A 20,613-nucleotide genomic window follows, 5' to 3' on the forward strand; every position below is an offset into this window, starting at 1 on the left:
GTTCCACAGAAATCAGTACTAAGTTCATGATCTTGTCATTTATATAAATTTTAATGAGTATAGAAAGTTTGCAGATACCAAAATTGGTGGTATAGTGGACGGTGAAGAAGGTTATCTTACAAAGAGATTTTGATGAATTGGATCAATGGGCTGAACAGTGGCAGATGGAGTTTAACTTTGATAAATCCATGTATTCCATTTTGGTAAACTAGGACAAGACTTAATACAATTAATAGAAGGGTCTTGGATACTGTTGGAAGAGACACCTAGGGGTTCGCATCACATGTAGAATGGTTAAGTTGTTTAGCATTCTTGTCTTCATTGCTCAAACTTTTAGAGTATAGGAATTAGGACATTGGTGAGGCTTGTTTTGGATTAATGTGTCCAGTTCTGATTGCCCTATTATAGGAAAGATGTTAAGCTGGACAGGGTTCAGACAAAATCAAAATAGTAGCAGAGGGTTAAGAATTTTTAAATGTTGAAAAATCCAATATAATATGCAGAAACTTAAGCAGGGAACTACACCCAGTTAGCTTAACACTTGCCTTTGAGAAAATGTTGGAATACATTGATTTTCTTTTCTCTCTCATCAGGTAGTCCACTGATTTTCTGAAGTTGAGTCATGGAGTTGTACACTAAGGAAAGATTAACTTGTTCAGGCTGACCTGAAAGCCTACATTAATATAGTCCCATTTACCAGCATTTGGCCTATATCATTCTAAATCTTTCCTATTCATATGCCCATCCAGGTGCCTTTTAAATGTTTAATTTTACCAGCCTCCAACACTACCTCTGACAGCTCATACATCCTGTGTATGAAAAGGTTGCCCCTTAGGTCCCTTTTAAGTCTTTCACCTTAAACTGGTGTTCTCTAGTTTTGGACATCCCTATCAATGCCCCTCATGATTTTATAAATCTCTTAAGGAAAATAGCCCCAGCTTCATCCTACAACTCAAAATACTTCTACCCTTGCAATATCCTTGGGAAAGTTCCCAGAAGTTTATCTTAAATCCAGTCACAAGATATAGGTGTAGTTGGCTTGGCCTGAAAGATGGCGAGCTGTTGACTTGAATACTACAGTCATTTGGGTGCATAAACACCCAGAGTGCCAAAGGTTTGTGACAGTGTAGGAACTTTATGTCCAAGTTGGAATGGTATTAAAACTTTGAGGTGAACTTGTACATCTGAGACACAGGAGAACTCATCAATGATGTAAACTTTAATTTCTAAAAATACTTTAAAGATGATATTGCTAGCACAAACTTTTGGACCAGCAATGATTATCAACATGCTTTGAAGATTACTAACCTCAGTTGGTATTTTTACAATGTAGCTTATGGGAACCAACTGTATTGTCACATTAGTTGACCATATCAAATTTTTTAAGTAAACCAAGTCTGGCATCAAGCTAGGCAGCAGAATCAACAATGAACATCTTACCTTTTGACTTGGCACAAGCAGTGTTGAGGAAGACTGCTGTCTCACACTAGTCAAGCAACAACCTGACACAATCACAAGCATAACCATAACTAGACCTAACACATCATATCCCACTGGCAGGACAGAGTCAACTGTTGTTAAGGTGTAGTTATCCTGGATCTTATGCCATCCAACTAAACTGGGGTAAAGAAACTGCCTGATTACCATTTTCCCTTAACCATACCCAGCTGATTAATTAATACTGCATATTGATTACTCCTCAAGAATTTCCCTTCCTAACACCATTATAGGTGGCTGACCACCCCATGAACTCGAAGGCAGCTCACAGTCATCTACATTAGGACAATTAGAATGGACAATAAATGCTGTCAGGAGAAAGCGAGGACTGGAGATGCTGGAGATCACAGTCAAGTGTGGTGGAAAAGCACAGCAGGGGCATAAGCCCTTCAGATCAATTCTCCTGCTTCTTGGATGCTGCCTGACCTGCTGTGCTTCTCCAGCACCACACTCGACAGTAAATGCTGTCAGAGAGGAAAAACATCTAGACAACAATGCTCACACCATTTGAACAAGTGGAGAAAAATTGTGAAAGAGAACAATTTTAATTTGTAGAAGTTATTCAAAAGGGATAAATGCCATAGTTATACTGCATTATAGTGCTCAAGATTAACACAAGTGTTCAAACTTTATTTTGTAACTAATGACATACAAATAATTGATAAGAATATGGATTCAACAAATAGGAACATGATTTGCAAAGAAACACAGCAGGTCTGCTGACAGGAACTCAGTGTCAAGTCCACTGACCTGGTGTTAGAACACAAACATCAATTATTTTTCTCTCCGCAGATGCTGTTGGACCTGTTTGTTTCTCCAGCATTCTGTTTCAGATTTCCAGTTTCCACAGTTGTGTATTTATTTAGGAAGGAGAAAGTGAGGGCTGGAGATCAGTGCTTAAAAATGTGTTGCTGGAAAAGCACAGCAGGTCAGGCAGCATCAAAGGAACAGGAGAATCGATGTTTCGGGCATAAGCCCTTCTTCAGGAAGGTTATGCCCAAAACATCGATTCTCCTGTTCCTTTGATGCTACCTGACCCGCTGCGCTTTTCCAGCAACACATTTTTAAGCTATTTATTTAGGAACATTACTTATAGTGTTACATGCATAAATTAATAATACACAATAGCCAACTTTTAAAAGTTTTATTAATTCATTCACTGGTTTTGATTTTTCTGTTAAGATTAATTTTTAAACCGTATATGCTGTTTTATATTAATTAGATCTAATACCTTATTATCTTAAAATTCTGCACTTGATGCAGAATGCTGAAATAGAAAAAGCATTTACAACATGAAATAATGATTTTACATGAGTTTTCCAAGGCTCTTGCATGCACTTGTGGTTCTCTGATGAAGGATGTATGCCCAAAACAGATTCTCCTGCTCCTTGGATGTTGCCTAGCCTGCTGTGCTTTTCCAGCACCACACTCTCGACTTGTGGGTCTCTGCAATGATCTGGCTAGACTGAGGCCATTGCAATGAGTCTCTAGGTAGAGTCCGATGAAGAATCATCTAGCCTCAAAACATTAGCTTGCTCTCTCTCCACAGCTGCTGTCTGACCCACTGTGATCTCCAGCATTTGTTTTCAGTAGGGTCTGCCAATGTTCAGACATGCTAAGGAAAAGCCTGGCCAATAGTGTAGACTTCAAGGCAGCTGCAAAAGTAGTTAGAAGAAACAAAAATAAAATTTCATAATCAGTTTGAAACTGGCAGAATCTCTCATTTCATAACACATTCATTTTTTGAAGCATTTTTTGCAGAAATATTTCCATCTCCCCACTGATTAATACTAGCATACAAACATATTGAATAACGGAGTAAGCTACTTGTGTTCCTAATTTATAAGATGATATTCTCCTGATAATTTTTTTGTTAAACATGATTATGAAGAAGATTATCTACCTCCATCTTAAAAATACTCAATGACCACCCCCACCCAACTTCAGAAGCAGAAAGCTACAAAGTCTCAACCCTCAGTAAAAACAAAATCTATCCTAAAGATATTGATTGAATGAATAAATATTGAATAAGGCACTGGGCCTTATTCATCTTAATCATCTTTGAAACAGTGCCATGGATTTTTTAAAAGACATATTCAGAAAATATAGCAGTTTGGGCCTCTGCTTAATTTTTAATCTGAAATGGTACCTCCACTAGTTCGGTATCCCGAGTGCTGCACTGAAATGTCAGTCTTGGTTTATTTGTTAAAATAGCAGGTGAAAAAAAAAACAGAACAAGTCCATTTAACAACTACCAGTGTAGAAAATTGCTCAGAGAGGAGTTGTGCACAAAAAGCAAGATGCACTGCAGAAACCGACCAAAGCTCTTTAGCATCTTCCAAACCACAATTACATCAATCTAGAAAGAGAGAAGCAACAAATACATGGGCTTACGACTACCGACAAGTTCCCCTCCAAACCACTCACTATGCTGATGTCAAAATATATCTTGTTCCTTCGAGGTCACTGGGTCAATATGGGACTGCAGTGGTTCAAAGAAAATAGCTCACATCTTCTCAAAGGCAACCAGGAATTGGCAATAAATACTGCCAAGCCAGCAATGGCCAAATCCAATGAACACAACTGATTTTGGTTTACTAAATTAGATCATGTCTGCTCTGTCAGCTATGGTTCAGTTCAGATGAGATGTGAAACTGAAGCCATGTATGTAATCTCAGGTGGATTTTAGAAAAATGCCATGGCATTATTGCAAAAAACAGGTGTCCTGGCCATTTATGTCCCCTTCATCATCATAACAGTTTATATAGCCATTATCATATTGCTGTATGAGTTTTCCATATGTAAATCAGCTACTGCATTTTCTACATAGAATATTAACAACACTAAGATATTTAACCAATTGTGAAACGTTTTTAGCAGTCCTGTGTTTGTGAAAGCCAAAATACACAGGGTTTTTATGAACTTCACTGTACCTCTATTTACTTACCTTTGCTCCAAACCCTGTGATGTTTTGTTATAAAGCAAGGGTATCAACCATAGCCATGAAACGTGCACTTGGTTCAGCATCAGCAGTCTTTTTGGCAGTGCTGGCAAGGCGGAAAAGGGTTTCAGATTTTCACAACACTTGCTGCTGATTTCATTTCTCCATTGCTTATCTCCCATTTTGAATATCAATCACATGAAGTGATAGCTCTGAAAGATGGTCAGTGTCATGCTCCAAGCTCTTTTTAATGGACTCATTGCTGGTTCAAGACATTCATTACTTAATTTCCCCACATAATAATTCAACCACTGTAATGGTAATATTGTTTTGACCAGTAAAGGCCATGAAAACTTGAGACTATATCATTGTGATCTTTAATAGACAATCAATACTTTGGGTGCCAATGCAGCTAAATGTTAAAGTTCACAATCAATTGCAATGCTACAAGATCCTTCCCAGGAAATATGTTGCATGCACCTTTCTATCTAACTAGTACAAGAATCACAGCAAGAAAGAGTGATTGTCCTTAACATCAAAGCAGTATTTCGCTGCACGTGGTATGAAGAAGCCATGGCAAAACTGGAATCATCTGGGACTGGGCATAGTTCTCCAATATATGGAGTTCTACCTAGCACAAATGAAAATGGCTGTCATTGGAGGTCAGTTCCAGGACTTCATCGCATCAGGTGTGTCCCAGGCCCAAACATCTTCAGTTGCTTCATCAATGACCTTCCCACCATTGTATGGTCAGAAGTGGGCATGTACACTGATGATTGCTAATATTCGGCACCATTTGCCACTCCTCCAATACTGAAACAGTTCATACATAGCAAGATGTGGACAAGTTAGGCTAATAAGGGGCAGGTAGTGTTCACACCACATGACAGGCAATGACCGCCATCAACAAAAGAATCTAGCACCTCTTCACATTCAAAAGACAGTATTATTATTGACCAAAAATTGAACTGAATTGGATCAGTCATAAAGAACAAAAAGGTACAGCACAGGAACATGCCCTTTGGCCCACCAGGCTTGCGCCTCTTCAGATCCTTTATCTGGGATATGGGCCGGGTGCTGGCAGGTAGGACTAGATTGGGATATCTAGTCAGCATGGAGGGGTTGGACCGAAGGGTCTGTTTCCATGCTGTACATCTCTATGACTCTGCTCCTTGCCCATTCATGTATCTGTTAAGATACAGCTTAAACGATGCTAACTTGCCTGCTTCTACCACCTCCGCTGACAACGCATTCCAGGTACCCACCACCCTCTGCGTAAAGAACTTTCCATGCATATCTCCCTTAAACTTTTCCCCTCTCACCTTGAATCCGTGACCCCTAGTAACTGAGTCCCCCATTCTAGGAAAAAGCTTCTTGCTATCCACCCTGTCTATACCTCATGATTTTGTAGACCTCAACCTCTGTCTTTCTAATGAAAATAATCCTAACCTACTCAACCTCTCTTCATAGCTAGTGCCCTCCATACTAGGCAACATCCTGGTGAACCTCCTCTGCACTCTCTCCAAAACACCCACATCCTTATGGTAATGTGGTGACCAGAACTGAACGCAGTATTCCACACATGGCCGAAGCAAAGTCCTATACAACTGTAACATGACCCGCCAACTCTTGAACTCAATACCCCGTCTGATGAAGGAAAGCATGCAGTATGCCTTCTTGACCACTCTATCGACCTGCCACTTTCAGCGTACAATGGACCTGAACACTCAGATCAATTTTCCCCAGTGCTTTTCCATTTACTATATAGTTTGCGCTTGAATTAGATCTTCCAAAATGCATCACCTCACATTTGCCTGGATTGAATTCCATCTGCCATTTCTCTGTCCAACTCTCTAATTTATCTATATTCTGCTGCATTCTCTGACAGTCCCCTTCACTATCTGCTACTCCATCAACCGTAGTGTCATCTGCAAACTTGTTAATCAGACCACTTATATCTTCCTCTGGATCATTTATGTATATTACAAACAACAGTAGTTCCCAGCATGTATCCTTGTGGAACAACACTAGTCACGGTTCTCCATTTTGAGAAACTCCCTTCCATTACTACTGTCTCCTGTTGCCCAGCCAGTTCTCTCCCCATCTAGCTAGTATATCCTGGACCCCATGCAGCTTCATCATCTTCTCCACCAATCTACTATGGAGAACCTTATTAAACACCTTACTGAAGCCCACATATATGATATCTACAGTCTTTCCCATATCAATCAACTCTGTCACTTCCTCAAAGAATTCTATTAAGTTGATAGGACATGACCTTCCCTGCACAAAACCACGCTGCCCAACATTGATCAGCCCATTTTCTTCCAATTGTAAATAGATCCTATCACTCACTATTTTCTCCAGCAGCTTCTCTACCACTGACGTCAGGCTCACTGGTCTATCATTATCCTGGATTATCCCTGCTACCCTTCTTAAATAAGTGGACAACATTAGCAATTCTCCAGTCCTCCAGATCCTCATCCGTGTTCAAGGATGATGCAAAAATATCTGCTAATGCCCCAGCTATTTCCTTCTCGCTTCCCTCAGTAACCTGGGATAAATCACATCTCGACTGGGGATCTGCCCACCTTAATGCCTTTTAAAGAATAGCCCAAACTTCCTCCTGCCTTATGCCGACTTGACTTAAAGTAAACAAACAACCATCCCTAACCCCAACATGTTATGTTCCTCTCCTCAGTAAATATTGATGCAAAGTACTCCTTAAGAATCTCACCCATTTTCTGACTCCACGCATAATTTTCCTTCTTTGTCCTTGAACGGACCAACCCTTTCTCTAGTTACCCTTTTGGTCTATCTTAGAGATAAAAAGCTTTGGGATTTTCATTAACCCTGTTCACTAAAGATATTTCATGACCCCTTTTATCCTTCTTAATTCCTCATTTTCAATTGGTTCTACTTTCCCGATATTCTTCGAAAGCTTCATTTGTTTTCAGTTTCCTCGCCCTTATGTATGTTTTTTTCTATTTGCTAGTCTCACAAGTTCACCTGTCATCCATGGTTCCATAGTCTTGCCATTTCTACCACTCATTTTCACAGGACATGCCTGACCTGCATTCTAATCAACTCAAAAGATCATATAAGTATCATGGCTGTAATTGTAGGTCACAGGCTGGGAATTCTATGGGAAGTAACTCATTTCCTGTTCCCCAAAGCCTGTGCACCATCTGCAAGGTACAAGTCAGAGTTTGATTGAATACTCTTCACTTGGCCAGATTAAGTACAGTTCCCAACAACAACCAAGAAACTTAACAACATCCAGGATAAAGCAGTCTACTTGACACCCCTCTGACATCCAAAACATTCATTTCCTCTCCTGCTGACACACTGTGACATTGTCTACCATAAACAACATATCCTGTGGCAACTCACCAAGGCTCCTTTTGACCTACATCTTCTAACCAGTGACGATTACCTCACAGAAGTACAAGGGCTGCATAGACAAGTTCACCTCTTGAAAGGATTTCAGATGCGAGTTAAGAGTCAACCACATTGCTGTGGATCTGGTGTCACATTTAGGTCACAACAGGTGAGGACGGATGATTTCATCCCTTAAGGACATTATTGAACCAGATGGAATTTAACAATGATGGATGATAGTCATCATAACAGAGATTAGCTTCGTATTTCAGAATTTTAATTAACAGATTTTAAATTCCACCAGTTACAATGGTGGGATTTGAATCCACATCACCAGTGAATTTGCTGGGGCTTCTGGTTTGCTAATCAAGTGGCATTATGCAACTCTCTCCCCTCAATTACCTTGGAACAACGTTCTTATTCTTTCTCTATGGAGAGGACAAAATCATAGAAACATAACAAAAAGAGGAGTAGGCCATTTGGTGGCCAATCATATTCAAATTCACAGAGGTCCATCACTGATCCTTTATTGCAAAGCCATATTCCTGCTGTCTTCCATAACCACCCATGACTTTACAGTTTAGAAATCTATTCTATACATTCACCACCCCAAGCAAAACAATTTCTCCTCTCAATCCTAAATGGTCTACCTTGTATCCTGAGAACATGATCCCTTACTTGAGAACCCACAGATACAGGAAACATCACCTCTGCATCCTCTGTCCCTAGCCCTGGCAGAGTTTTATGTTTCAACAGGATCCCCTTTCATTCTACTAAACTAGTGAATAAAGGCCTAAATGACCAAATTTCTCCATGCCATCTCAGCAATTAGTCTGGTCAAATTTCACAACACTCCATCTGCTTTTATGTTGTTTGTAAGTTACCTCTCACTCTATTTTTCGCCTCTTAATCGCTTGGTCTTCATGTGCTGAATTCTAAACTCCCAATCTGCTCCCAATTCTCGGGCTTGCTTATCTTGCCAGCAACTTTATAGTACTCCTCTCTGGATCTAACACCATCCTTAACTTATTTTGTCAGACATGGTTGGACCACTTTTCCTGTTGTGAGTGAACACCAAAAACAAATGTATAACTGTTGCAATGCCTATATTCCTTAAATATTAGCCATTGCTTATCCATCATGTCTTTCAATGTAGTTACCCAATCTATCATAGCCAACCCACTACTCATACCTTGGCAGTTTCCCTTGTTAGGCTTAGGGTCCGAGTTGCCATTTTATAATTTCACTTTCCATCCTAATGAAGAATCTCATCAAGAAGGCTGACAGCCTAGATCCAGATTTAGCAAAATTATTTGAAAAATCTACTATTTTGTACGTAGCATATTATTATCCTCCATGTTCACAAGTCAGAGCACAGAGGCCCATGAGCTACATGTTTAGTATCAGCAGCCATTTCAGAGTGTAGACTATAATAAAGAATACACGTAAGTATACATGACTGCATGGTCAAAATTTTAATCCACCAATTACCCCACTTTGACCTTTTTCAATATTAATTTAATTGATATTTCCCATGACAAAACCTTGTACTGTCAGAACTTACTTCTTTGAACACCCGCTGGACACTTGAAAAAATAGTTCTTCAACCAGATATTGAACTTCCTTGGTAATGTCAACTAAGATACCCTTTGACATCCCTTTAGAGCTAAGATGAGGAGGAATTTCTTCAGCCAGAAGTTAGTGAATCTGTGGAAGTCATTGCCGCAGAAGACTAGAGGCCAAGTCATTAGTGTCTGCAAGACAGAGATAGATTGGCTCTTGATTAGCAAGGGTTGATCATGACCTACAGGGAGAAAACAGGAAAATATCATCCATGATCAAATTATGGAGCAGGCTCGATGGGCCGAATGGCTAAATTTTGCTCCTATGTCTTATGGTCTTATATTGTGAGCCCTGAACACCAGATCTTACACACCTTAGAAATGGTCTATTCTATTTCTCAGCACCGACTTGGTGATCAGATGCATCCCCTTTGCCCTTCTGCAGGGGAAGGGGCAATCCTTCATATTCAATGGATAATTGCATAGACAGAGCTAGCTTGCCTTTTCAATTATTATTTCAAAATTATGTCACAACTTGGTCATATTTCTGTTGAAGAAAATTTTTAAAAGTCAGAATACAAAATAAATAATCCCTATTTATCAGTTAACATTTATAATCACAGATTCTCTAAAGTATGAAAAGAGACAATTTGGCCCATCAAATCTACACTGACGCTCCAAAGAGCATCTAGCCCCGTAACTCCAAATTTACCATAGCATATCTACCTTGCCAGTACATTCCTAGACACTACAGATAATTTACCATGGTCAATCAATTTAACCTGCTTATATTTTGACTGTGAAAAGAAATCGATGCACCAGGAGGAAACCCAGGCAGATTTGGGGACAACGTGCAAACTCCACACAGGCAGTCACCAGAGGGTGAAATTGAACCCAGTTCCTTGGCACTTTAAAGCAGCAATGCTCACCACTGAGCCACCGTGCCACCCAAGCTTATAGAACTATTTAAAAAACTGTAACTTTTCTCTTAAACAGTCCATCCAGAATGTGTTAACAAGTCTGGAACACAATGAGAAGACAACAGGTAAAATACACCCTCACCCACACACTCCAGCATACAATGAGATTGAAGCCTTTTACCCACGTTTTTCCCTCATCAAAAAGGCAAGTATGCTATCACACACTTACCTTTGATCCTGAACAAATTATTAGATTAATAAGCAAAGGGTTGAGATGATTGCCAACTTGTGGAGACACTGAAAAGTATGGTGGCAAGTGAAAGTGCTCAAGATGAAATATTGAGAGACAGCAGCAGAGTAGTCAGAACAGAGCATGAACATGAAGGCAAACAATGTCAGAGGCCAACAGATAACAGAAGGCAACATCTAACAGGAAGGAATTGCAGCATAGAGCCTACCAGAGAAAAACTGGAGATGCCAAAGATTGAGAGACAGTGACACTGAAGGTAACAGAGCAGGTGTAAGCAGGAGTACCAGCAGCGTCAGTCAAACAACCCAAGAATATCAGACTTGGAGCAAGAGCTAAATGCGGAACAGAAACCATTCAAATCAGATGTCACCAATTCTCAGCTGCTCTCTGGGCAATTAAGAGTCTGAATCGGACAGCACGGAAACAGGCTCTTTTGGCCCAAATCATTCATGCCGACCAGATTTTCCAAACTCAACTAGTCCCATCTGCCTGCATTTAGCTCCCATTCTTTTGAACCTTTGCTATCCATGTACCTGTCTAAATGTCATTTAAATGTTGTAACTGTACCTGTGTCCAGCAATTTCTCTGGCATGGAGGGGTTCAGGGAGGGAGTTTCAGAGCCCACAGCCCCAGCAGCTGAACGCACTGCCTCCAATGGTGGAGGACTGGGATTTGGGGGATGATGGGGGGAAGATGATCAATCAAAGTTATGTGTGGAGTCCGAGGAGATAGGAGAGGCGCTAAATAAATATTTTTCATCAGTACTCACACAGGAAAAAGACAATATTGTCGCAGAGAATACTGATATACTAATCCATTAGATTAGACAGGATTGAGGTTCATAAAGAGATGGTGTTGGCAATTCTGGAAAGTGTGAAAATAGATAAATTCCCTGGGCCAGATGAGATTTATCCTAGGATTCCCTGGGAAACGAAGAAGGAAATTGCAGTCTTTGGTCTTCATTGTCTACAGGAATAGTGCCAGAAGACAGGAGGCTAGTAAACATTGTCCCCTTGATCACAAATGTGTTGGAAAAGAATATAAAAGATAGGATTTATAATCATCTAGAAATAATTTGATTAGGGATAGTCACACGGTTTTGTGAAAGGGTAGATCATGCCTCACAAACCTTAATGAGTTCTTTGAGAAGGTGACAAAATAGGTGGATGACAGTAAAACAGTTGATGTGGTGTATATGGATTTCAGTGAAGTGTTCAATAAGGTTCCCCACACTACTGCAGAAAATACGGAGACATGGGATTGAGGGTGATTGAGCAGTTTGGATCAGAAATTTGCTAGTTCCAAGACAACAGAGGGTGGTGGTCTATGGAAATGTTCATCCAGGAGTTGTTACTAGCGGTGTACTGCATGATTTGTTTTCGGGCCACTGCTGTTTGTCATTTTCATAAATGACCTGGGTGAGAGCACAGAAGGATGGGTTAGTAAATTTGCAGATGACACTAAGATCGGTGGAGTTGTGGACAGTGCGGAAGGATGTTGCAGGTTACAGAGAGACACACATAAGACGCAGAACTGGCAAATGGAGCTTAATGCAGAAAAGTGAGAGATGATTCACTTTGGAAGGAGTAACAGGAATACAGAGTACTAATGATAAGATTCTTGGCTGTGTGGATGAGCTGTGAGATCTCTGTGTCCATGTGCACAAATCCAAGAAAATTGCCATCCAGGTTAGGGTTGTTAAGAAGGCATACAGTGTGTTAGCTTTTATTGGTAGAAAGACTGAATTTCGAAGCCATGAGGACATGTTGCAGCTGTACAAAATTCTGGTGCAGCCAAACCTGGAATACTGCATACATCTTTGTTCGCCGCATTAAAGGAAGAATGTGGAAGCATTGGAAAGGGTTCAGAGGCAATTTACCAGGATGTTACCTGGTATGGAGGGAAGGTCTTATAAGGAGAGGCTGTTTTCATTAGAGAGAAGGCAGTTGAGAGGTGACTTAATAGAGACAAGATGATCAGAGGATTAGATAGAGTGAACAGAGAGAGCCTTTTTCTTTGGATGATGACAGGATATAGCTTTAAACTGAGGGATGATAGATAAGACCATAAGACAAAGGAATGGAAGGAAGGCCCATCGAGTGCACTCCGCCATTTAATCATGGCTGATGGGTGTTTCACTTACCCACACTCTCCCCATAGCCCTTAATTCCTTGCGAGATCAAGAATTTATCCATCTCTGCCTTGAAGACACCCAACTTCCCAGCCACCACTGTGCTCCGTGGCAATGAATTCCACATGCCCACCACTCTATGGCTGAAGAAATGTCTCCTCAATTCAGTTCTAAATTGACCCCCTCTAGGCTATGCTCACAGGTCCTAGTCTCCCCGTCTAACGGAAACAACTTCCCAGTATCCACTCTTTCTAAGCCATGCATTATCTTGTAAGTTTCTACTAGACCTCCCCCCAAACTTCTAAACTCTAATGAATACAATCTCAGGATCCTCAGCCGATCATGTTAGGCTTACCATTCCAGGGATCATCCGTGTGAATCTCTGCTGGACAGTGCCAATATGTCCAGGCGACTAACTGTGTGGAGTTTGCATGTTCTCCCCGTGTCTGCATGGGTTTCCTCCGGGTGCTCCGGCTTCCTCCCACAGTCCAAACATGTGCAGGTCACGTGAATTGGCCATGCTAAATTGCCCGTAGTGTTAGGTAAGGGGTAGATGTAGGGGTATGGGAGGGTTGCGCTTCGGTGGGTCGGTGTGGACTTGTTGGGCCGAAGGGCCTGTTTCCACACTGTAAGTAAGCTAATCTAATGTCCTTCCTGAGGTGTGGGGCCCAAAACTGGACAAAGTATTCTAAATGGGTCCTAAATAGAGCTTTATAAAGTCTCAGAAGCACAGTGCTGCTTTTATATTCCAACCCCCTTGAGGAAAATGATAACATTACTTTTGTTTTCTTAACCACAGACTCAACCTCCAAATCAACCTTTAGAGAATCCTGGTCAGGCACTCCCAGATCCCTTCGTACTTTGGCATTATGAATTTTCTCAAAGATAGTCCATACCTGTATTCTTTTTTCTAAAGTGCAAGACCTCGCACTTGCTCACGTTGAATTTCAACAGTCATTTCATGTTCCACTCTCCTAAAATGCCTAAATCTTTCTGCAGCCTCCCCACCTCCTCAGTACTACCTGTTTGTCCGCCTAACTTTGGATCATGAGTGAACTTTGCCAGAATGCCCCCAGTCCCTTCATCCAGATCATTAAAATATAAAGTGAACAGCTGCGGCTCGAACACTGAACCTGTGGGACACCACTTGTCACCAGGTGCCATTCCGAAAAAGAACTTTTTATCCCAACTCTCTGCCTTCTGTCAGCCAATCCCCAAGTTAGGTTCATTACTCAGTAGTAGAGGCATGGAACATCCTCCCTGCAACAGTAGTAGACTTGCCAATGTTTAGGGCATGTAAATGGTCAATGGATAAACATATAGATCATAATGGAATAGTTTTGGACAGATAGATTGGTTTCACAGATCGGCGCAACATTGAAGGCTAAAGGGCCTATACTGCACTGTAATGTTCAACGTTCGATGACTGAGGTGGACTCATGTAGAAAATGATTGTTCTGAAAAATCAATGTGAATATATTAGTAATATATTTACATGAAACATTGATTTTCATAACAATACATGAAGAGAGAATAACTCAGTAATACAACAGTTCACAAACTGAGGAAACTAACAGAAAATGAAAATGCCTCAAAGATGAGGAATTTATTCTCTCAGTGAGTTGAGCATCTTTGGAATTCCTTGCCACAGAGAGCTGTATAGAGTCAGAGATGTGGACAGCATGGATACAGACCCTTCAGTTCAACCCATCCATGCCAACCAGATATCCTAAACCAATCTAGTCCCACCTGCCAGCACTCGGCACACTCCAAGGTCTCTTTGTTCAGCAACACTCCTGAGGACCTTACCGTTAAGTGCATAACTCCTGCCAAGATTTGCTTTCCCAAAATGTAGCATCTCACATTAAACTCCATCTGCCACTTCTCAGCCCACTGGCCCATCTGGTCAAGATCTTGTAATCTGAGGTAATCCTCTTCGCTGTCCACACCTCCAATTTTGGTGTCATCTGCAAACTTGCTAACTGCAACTCTAATGCTCGCATCCAAATAAGTTATGTAAATGGAAAAAGGTAGAGGACCCAGCACCGATCCTTGTGGTACTCCATTGGTCACAGGCCTCCAGACTAAAAAAACTACCCTCCACCACCCTTCTTAAACAGTAAACAGTGGCACCACATTAGCCAATCTCCAGTCTTCTGGCACCTCACCTGTGACTATCGATGATACAAATATCTCAGCAAGAGGCCTAGCAATCACTTCTCTAGCTTCCCAGAGTTTTAGGGTACACTTGATCAGGTCCTGGGGATTTATCCACCTTTAACTGTTTCAAGACATCTAGCACTTCCTCCTCCATAATATGGACATTTTGCAAGATGTCACATCTATTTCCCCACATTCTATATCTTTCATATCCTTTTCCACAGTAAATACTGATGCAAAATACTCATTTAGTATCTCCCCCATTTTCTGCAGCTCCACACAAAGGCCACCTTGCTGATCTTTGAGAGGCTCTATTCTCTCCTTTTGTCCTTAATGTATTTGTAAAAACTCTGAATGAATAGAGTTCATGCGTATATTTAAGGCTGAAATTGATTCTTGACCAGGAGGGGAATAAATGGTTACAGGGAAAATACACCAAATGTGTGAGGAAATGTTGGATCAGCCATGATCCTATGGAATGACGAAGTAGACTTTAACAGCCTACTCTTGTTCTTATTTCTTATGCAAGGGGGAGAAAGAAGGTGTGACGTAGGATTATAGAATGTTATTATTTGGGAATATGGATTTGGAAGTGGAGAAAATAAAGACGCTAGTTTTCAGTTCTGCGAATGTGATTGTTCCTTAAACAAAGGCAGAAGTCATTTTGAACAATGATCTCAAGACAGCTTTTCTAGGAAAGCATGTGAGGTAAGTTAAATAACTTCATCAATTACCTGGGGAGTTCATGTTAACTGTTTACATCGTTGAGCTTTACCACATAAATACATGGTTGAGTTCAGAAAAAATACGTCATGGTAACTGATTTACAGTAGTTTAGTCTGTACAAGTCTCCAGGCTGTGAGAATATGAAAGAAACATCCAGGACATCAGAGCTGAAAAGAAAGCTTAAGCAATTTCTGCTTAAGGAAAAAGGCTGGAAAGCGTCAATGGATGGAGAAATTAAACAGTATAATTGGCAAGACTGAATAATTATTAACGATCTCGCGGGGAAAAGTTTGTATTTTTCGATTTTTACGCTAAGATCTTTCAACATAATCGCCTCTTAATTAATATCTTTTTTGTATGACACACGTTTTTTTTGTCGGGGAGGCGGATGATCAACGATGATTCCCGACAGAGTGGAAACAGGCCCTTCGGCCCAACCAGTCCACACCGACCCCACCCCCCCCCCCCCGAAGAGTAACCCACCCAGACCCATTTCCCTCCGAGTAATGAATGTTGAAATAAAGGAGATTGACAGCGTTCCCCAGAAATTTGAACCAAACGTTAACACAGATGAGAATAACACTTGCGCCTAAACTGAAGGGGAAGCCGATGATCGTCCTCAACTCTCGGTCTGTTCGAAACTCCAAGCTGTTTGTAGACTGGCTTTCTAAGAAAATTCCGTTAGAAATAACTCGCACCACAGTAGCTGATGGTTTTGGAACCCCCTCTCCAACATTACCACACACGCGGGGAAAAAAGGTACCTGGAATAAAGTTTCGCGAATTCCATCGGATGTACCTGGAATAAAGTTGAAATACAGATACGTAACGGTAGCTGGAACACTGCATTCTCTTTTGTCGGTGATAGCGATAGATAACGTCCCAACATATTTGCAGATGCAGGGAGATTGTAGCTAGCAGAATCACAACAACGTCAGCAACCAATATGGGGCAGGGAAGAAAGAAAGAGAAAGACGAACACACATGCGCATGACAACGGCTCAGCTCGGCCCCGCCTCTCCCCGTAATCATGCGCCTCAACGTCCCCTCCCTTCCCTGTAATCGCACGCCTCTCCGGCCCGGCCCGGCCCCACCCCTTCCCAATAAACACGTGCGTCAACGGCCAGACCCCGCCTCTCCCTGTAAACGCGCCTGCCAACGGCCCCGCCCCTTCCAGTACACGCGCACGCCAACGGCCTCGCCCCTCACCGTGACCGCAGTCTTCAGTACAGTTTGAAAATAACAAATGTTGGAGATCACAGCGGGTCAAATAGCATCCATGGAGAGAGAGCAAGCTAACGTTTTGAGTGTGATGACTCTTCGTCAGAGCTGAAGTGAAGTGTGGAGAGGTTGCATTTATGCGAAAGGCGATGGAAGGATGTAGAGTGCTGATGGAGAAAAGATGTTGATTGTTCAGATGAAGTGATCAGAATGTGAGAATGGCAGAACAATGGTGTGTTTCCTGCCAGACTTGAAAGGACAGACAGTGTCTCTGGGATGGGGAAGGGGAGAGAGGACATGATAACAAGCTAAATGAAAGGGAAGAAATGGTTCACAATTTGAAGATGTTGAACTCAATGTTAAGTCCAGAAGGCTGTAAAGTGCAAAGTCTGACATGAGCATGCAAGGACAGATAAATGAGCATGCGAGCAGGACACTGTGTTGAAATGACTGTACTGGAAGGTCAGGGTCCTGCAAATGCACAGACTGGAGGTGTTCTGCAAAATGGTCACCCAGCCTGCATTTAGTTTCTCCAATGTACAGTATGCCACATTGGTGCAGAAAAAAAACAATACACAAGATTGGAGGAGGTACAGGTGAATTGCTGCTTCACGTGGGAAGACTGCTTAGACCCTTGGATGGTGACCAGGAAAGATGTGAGGGGTCAGGTGTTGCCCCTTCTGCAGTTACATGGGAAGGTTTTGGGAGGAGCAGTGGTGTTGGTGGTATTGGAATGGACTAGGTGAGGGACCTGCGACCTTTTGGGGTACTAGTTATGGCTTTCTGGGAGAAAGTGAGGACTGCAGATGCTGGAGATCAGAGCTGGAAAAGTGCAGCAGGTCAAGGAGTATCCAAGGAGCAGGAGAATCGACGTTTCGGACATGAGCCTTTCTTCAGGAATTTAGTTGCGGCTTTCTGCCTATACTAAATATAAATACTAAAGCCACCTGCTTAAATCTGTGTTCCATTTTTAAAAGTTTTGCTCATAACCCAGTCATGTCAGAAGCTAAGAAACGAACATTGAAGGGAGAGAGCAGAGTATTCAAAGAAGAATGGAATTTGAAGTATTATGTAGTTGCTATGAAGGATAAAATGATGTGTTTGCACTGTGACGCCATAATTTTAATAGTGAAGAAATGCAATGAATACCAGCATCATGCAACTTATAAGGACCACAAATATGCTAAACTGGAAGTGTTGGCTCAAACATTCTCGGACCCCACGTAAGTTGCAAAAAAGCACACTTTATTGTAATTAAGACAGCGAGAGATCAAAAGTCAATAATTCAGAGTATCAGTCATAGATATTCCTGAATATGCTTATAATGGATTTCTAATTCTTAGTAAAGAGGCAGCAGAATGTATACCCTTAATGTGTGTGATTATCTTGTTTTTCTCCAATTCTCACCAGATAATGTTTCTTGTTTTAATTAGTTTCCCATTAGATAATACATTTAGTATTGTTAAACAAATCTATTAATGTGTTATTTACATCAATACAGATAATATCTAAGGTTACATTCAATATGTCAGTCATTATATTATAGCAACTGTCTGGGAAAGAGACAGATGCTAGGTTATGCCAAGATTTGTGCATTCCTTAATCCATTCTCATAGTCACTGAGCTTAGCCATTTTAAAGGTCAAATTATTATGACAAAAAGGAGACATGCAAAATACTGGATTTTAGCTATTATTTCCCCAATACATCATCATTTAATGATCAACCAGGCCATTCCTAAAGTTTACGACAAAAGCAACCAGCTGTTCAGTGACCATAAGCATTTGAATGCAAGAACGCAGACAATTATAGTAAGTAATATAGTCCCAAAATGAAAAGAAATGCCACCAATATTCTCAAAGAGACCCTTAAATGGCCACCATCCAGTGAAACTACTGATCTCACTATATTCCATTTCACTAAGTCTTTGGACCTCCTGAGTATTGTGCCTGGAGAGATTAGTGATATTGGAGGATCTGTTAGGAATATAGGTACATTATTCCTTTTCTACAATGGCACAAGGACCATCCTCCTTGGCTAGTAGAAAGTCCAAGGCCAATTGATTCTGAAGGGCTACTGTTCTGATTGTGAACATTTCTGCGTTGATATGAATCAGGGCATTTGCAGTATTATTGGTAACAATTTCCAGTATTTTCCTTAACCTACATAATTCTGAACCCTGTAAATAGAATGCAATAGGAGGGGAAGCTATCCCAGTACATGTAAGAAGAGCAGGGAGGTACCTCTTGGTTCTTGGGGGTGAAGGCAACTTGTCTAAAACCTGAAAGAGAGGAACTACATACCTTATATAACATGATCCAACCAGTCTGAGGGGAGTCACAGTCCCCAACATCAAAGACATCTCAAATTACTGCAAGACTACTCAGATCTCTTGGCATCATGGTAGCCCACAAACCCACCCACACACTAAAACAGCAGTTAATGAACTTATAAGAACCTATACAGACAGCAAGCAAGACAAACGTTATTTACACAATACCTTGTAAGAACTGTAACAAACACTACATTGGACAAACAGGTAGAAAATAAGCCACCAGGACACATGAAAATCAACTAGCCACAAAATGGCATTACCCACTATCATTAGTATCCTTACATACAGATGAGGAAGCAGACCACTTTGACTGGGACAACACATCCATCCTAGGACAAGCCAAAGAGACATGCACGAGAATTCCTCGAAGCATGGCATTCCAACCAGAACTCTATCAACAAACGCATCAACTTGGACTCCATTTACCACCCTCTGAGAAAAAGATCAGGAAGTGACATCACCACAGGAAATGACACTACTAACCCAAGGAAACCTAAACACAGAAATAGAAAGCGGGTCATAACACCAGTGCTTCACTGGAGGCTCACTGATGATGTTATCTAGTATGGTGTCGAACCATCAGAAAATGATCCTTCCAGCTCAGTGAGCAAACTTACATCTGGAATCTCAAGCTGAGCTACAAATCTTCTCAAAACTCATGTACAATTATGCACATAATCAATTAAGATAGGTAGGAGCAAAGAAGGAACACAAACTTGTCCCGTAGTGGTAAATGACAGTTTGGTTTGAGTATTGAGGGAACACCCCAGTTGAGTCCATAGTTTGTGCTTCACAGCAGGAACTTCCCCCATACATTCTGTATCTCATCCAGGTCTGGCATACCCATCCTTAAACTGTTTCTAACCAGGTTCTGCTGGAATCCAATAGGATCAGAAGTTTGGGGTGTAAGGCTGCATGCATGGCCTTAAAAGACTGTAGACGTAGCACCAGTGTGAGCTGAACCTTTAGACTCGCTGACAATTGTAAAGCCTGTATGAAAAGAAATTACTGAAAGGCTGTGCAAGTTAAAAACCCTCCATGTTTCCACAAGGTTCTGTATTCATGGGCCACACCAAACATATAACAAGAGTCAGTATATATATCTGCTCATTTTTCCTTAAGAAAGCGTGTCGATCCCTGCAGTAGTTCCAAGGTAACAATAAGGAAACTTCACTCTAGTGGCCATATCTCCCACAGTTAAAACATTTGTCCCAGAGGGGATTTCGCTGTATTGGTCCCAGTCCCTAAGGTGTAATACTGGGGCCTGCATGTCCCCCTTTCCAGGGTCCTTTTGGGAAAGGGTTACTCAGCAGTAGTTGCTGGCAGGCATACATGGTCGGTTCTGCTCCCAGTGGGTATCCTGGTCCAATCCAACCCTGTCAGGGCTGGCACATGGCATATAGGGATGATAAGGCCACTGGACATATTTGGTTTTTACCGATAACTTGGATGATGGTTTGTTCTCGTTCTGACCATCCCAGTAGAAGACCA

General features: G+C 41.3%; 1 protein-coding gene, 1 long non-coding RNA gene and 1 other non-coding gene across 12 annotated transcripts in view; 1 reads left to right on the forward strand and 2 right to left on the reverse strand.

Moving 5' to 3' along the window:
• Nucleotides 1-2,626: 2,626 nt before the first annotated feature.
• Nucleotides 2,627-16,577, reverse strand: LOC140480275 (uncharacterized). Of its 9 annotated transcripts, XR_011961247.1 has the most exons (7): nt 16,332-16,577; nt 15,577-15,698; nt 13,038-14,139; nt 9,756-9,928; nt 9,384-9,573; nt 4,445-4,544; nt 2,627-3,152 (listed from the first exon to the last, which is right to left on the reverse strand). It is a non-coding gene; the product is annotated as an uncharacterized lncRNA (long non-coding RNA). The 9 variants fall into 9 exon arrangements; XR_011961251.1 differs by lacking the exon at nt 15,577-15,698 and having other exon boundaries at nt 16,367-16,576; XR_011961248.1 differs by lacking the exon at nt 15,577-15,698 and having other exon boundaries at nt 16,332-16,576.
• Nucleotides 9,148-9,283, reverse strand: LOC140482937 (small nucleolar RNA SNORA5). Its single transcript, XR_011961828.1, has one exon. It is a non-coding gene; the product is annotated as a small nucleolar RNA SNORA5 (small nucleolar RNA).
• A 183-nt stretch (nt 16,578-16,760) lies between the features above and the next one.
• st8sia5 (ST8 alpha-N-acetyl-neuraminide alpha-2,8-sialyltransferase 5) overlaps nt 16,761-20,613 on the forward strand; it is a 101,008-nt gene continuing 97,155 nt past the window's right edge. For both annotated transcript variants that reach the window (XM_072575015.1, XM_072575052.1), the window contains exon 1: nt 16,761-18,011. The gene's annotated coding sequence lies outside the window, so the exon portion shown is untranslated. The remainder of the gene's footprint in view (nt 18,012-20,613) is intronic.

Source organism: Chiloscyllium punctatum, chromosome 1 (assembly GCF_047496795.1).
Source record: "Chiloscyllium punctatum isolate Juve2018m chromosome 1, sChiPun1.3, whole genome shotgun sequence".
Lineage (NCBI taxonomy): Eukaryota > Metazoa > Chordata > Chondrichthyes > Orectolobiformes > Hemiscylliidae > Chiloscyllium > Chiloscyllium punctatum.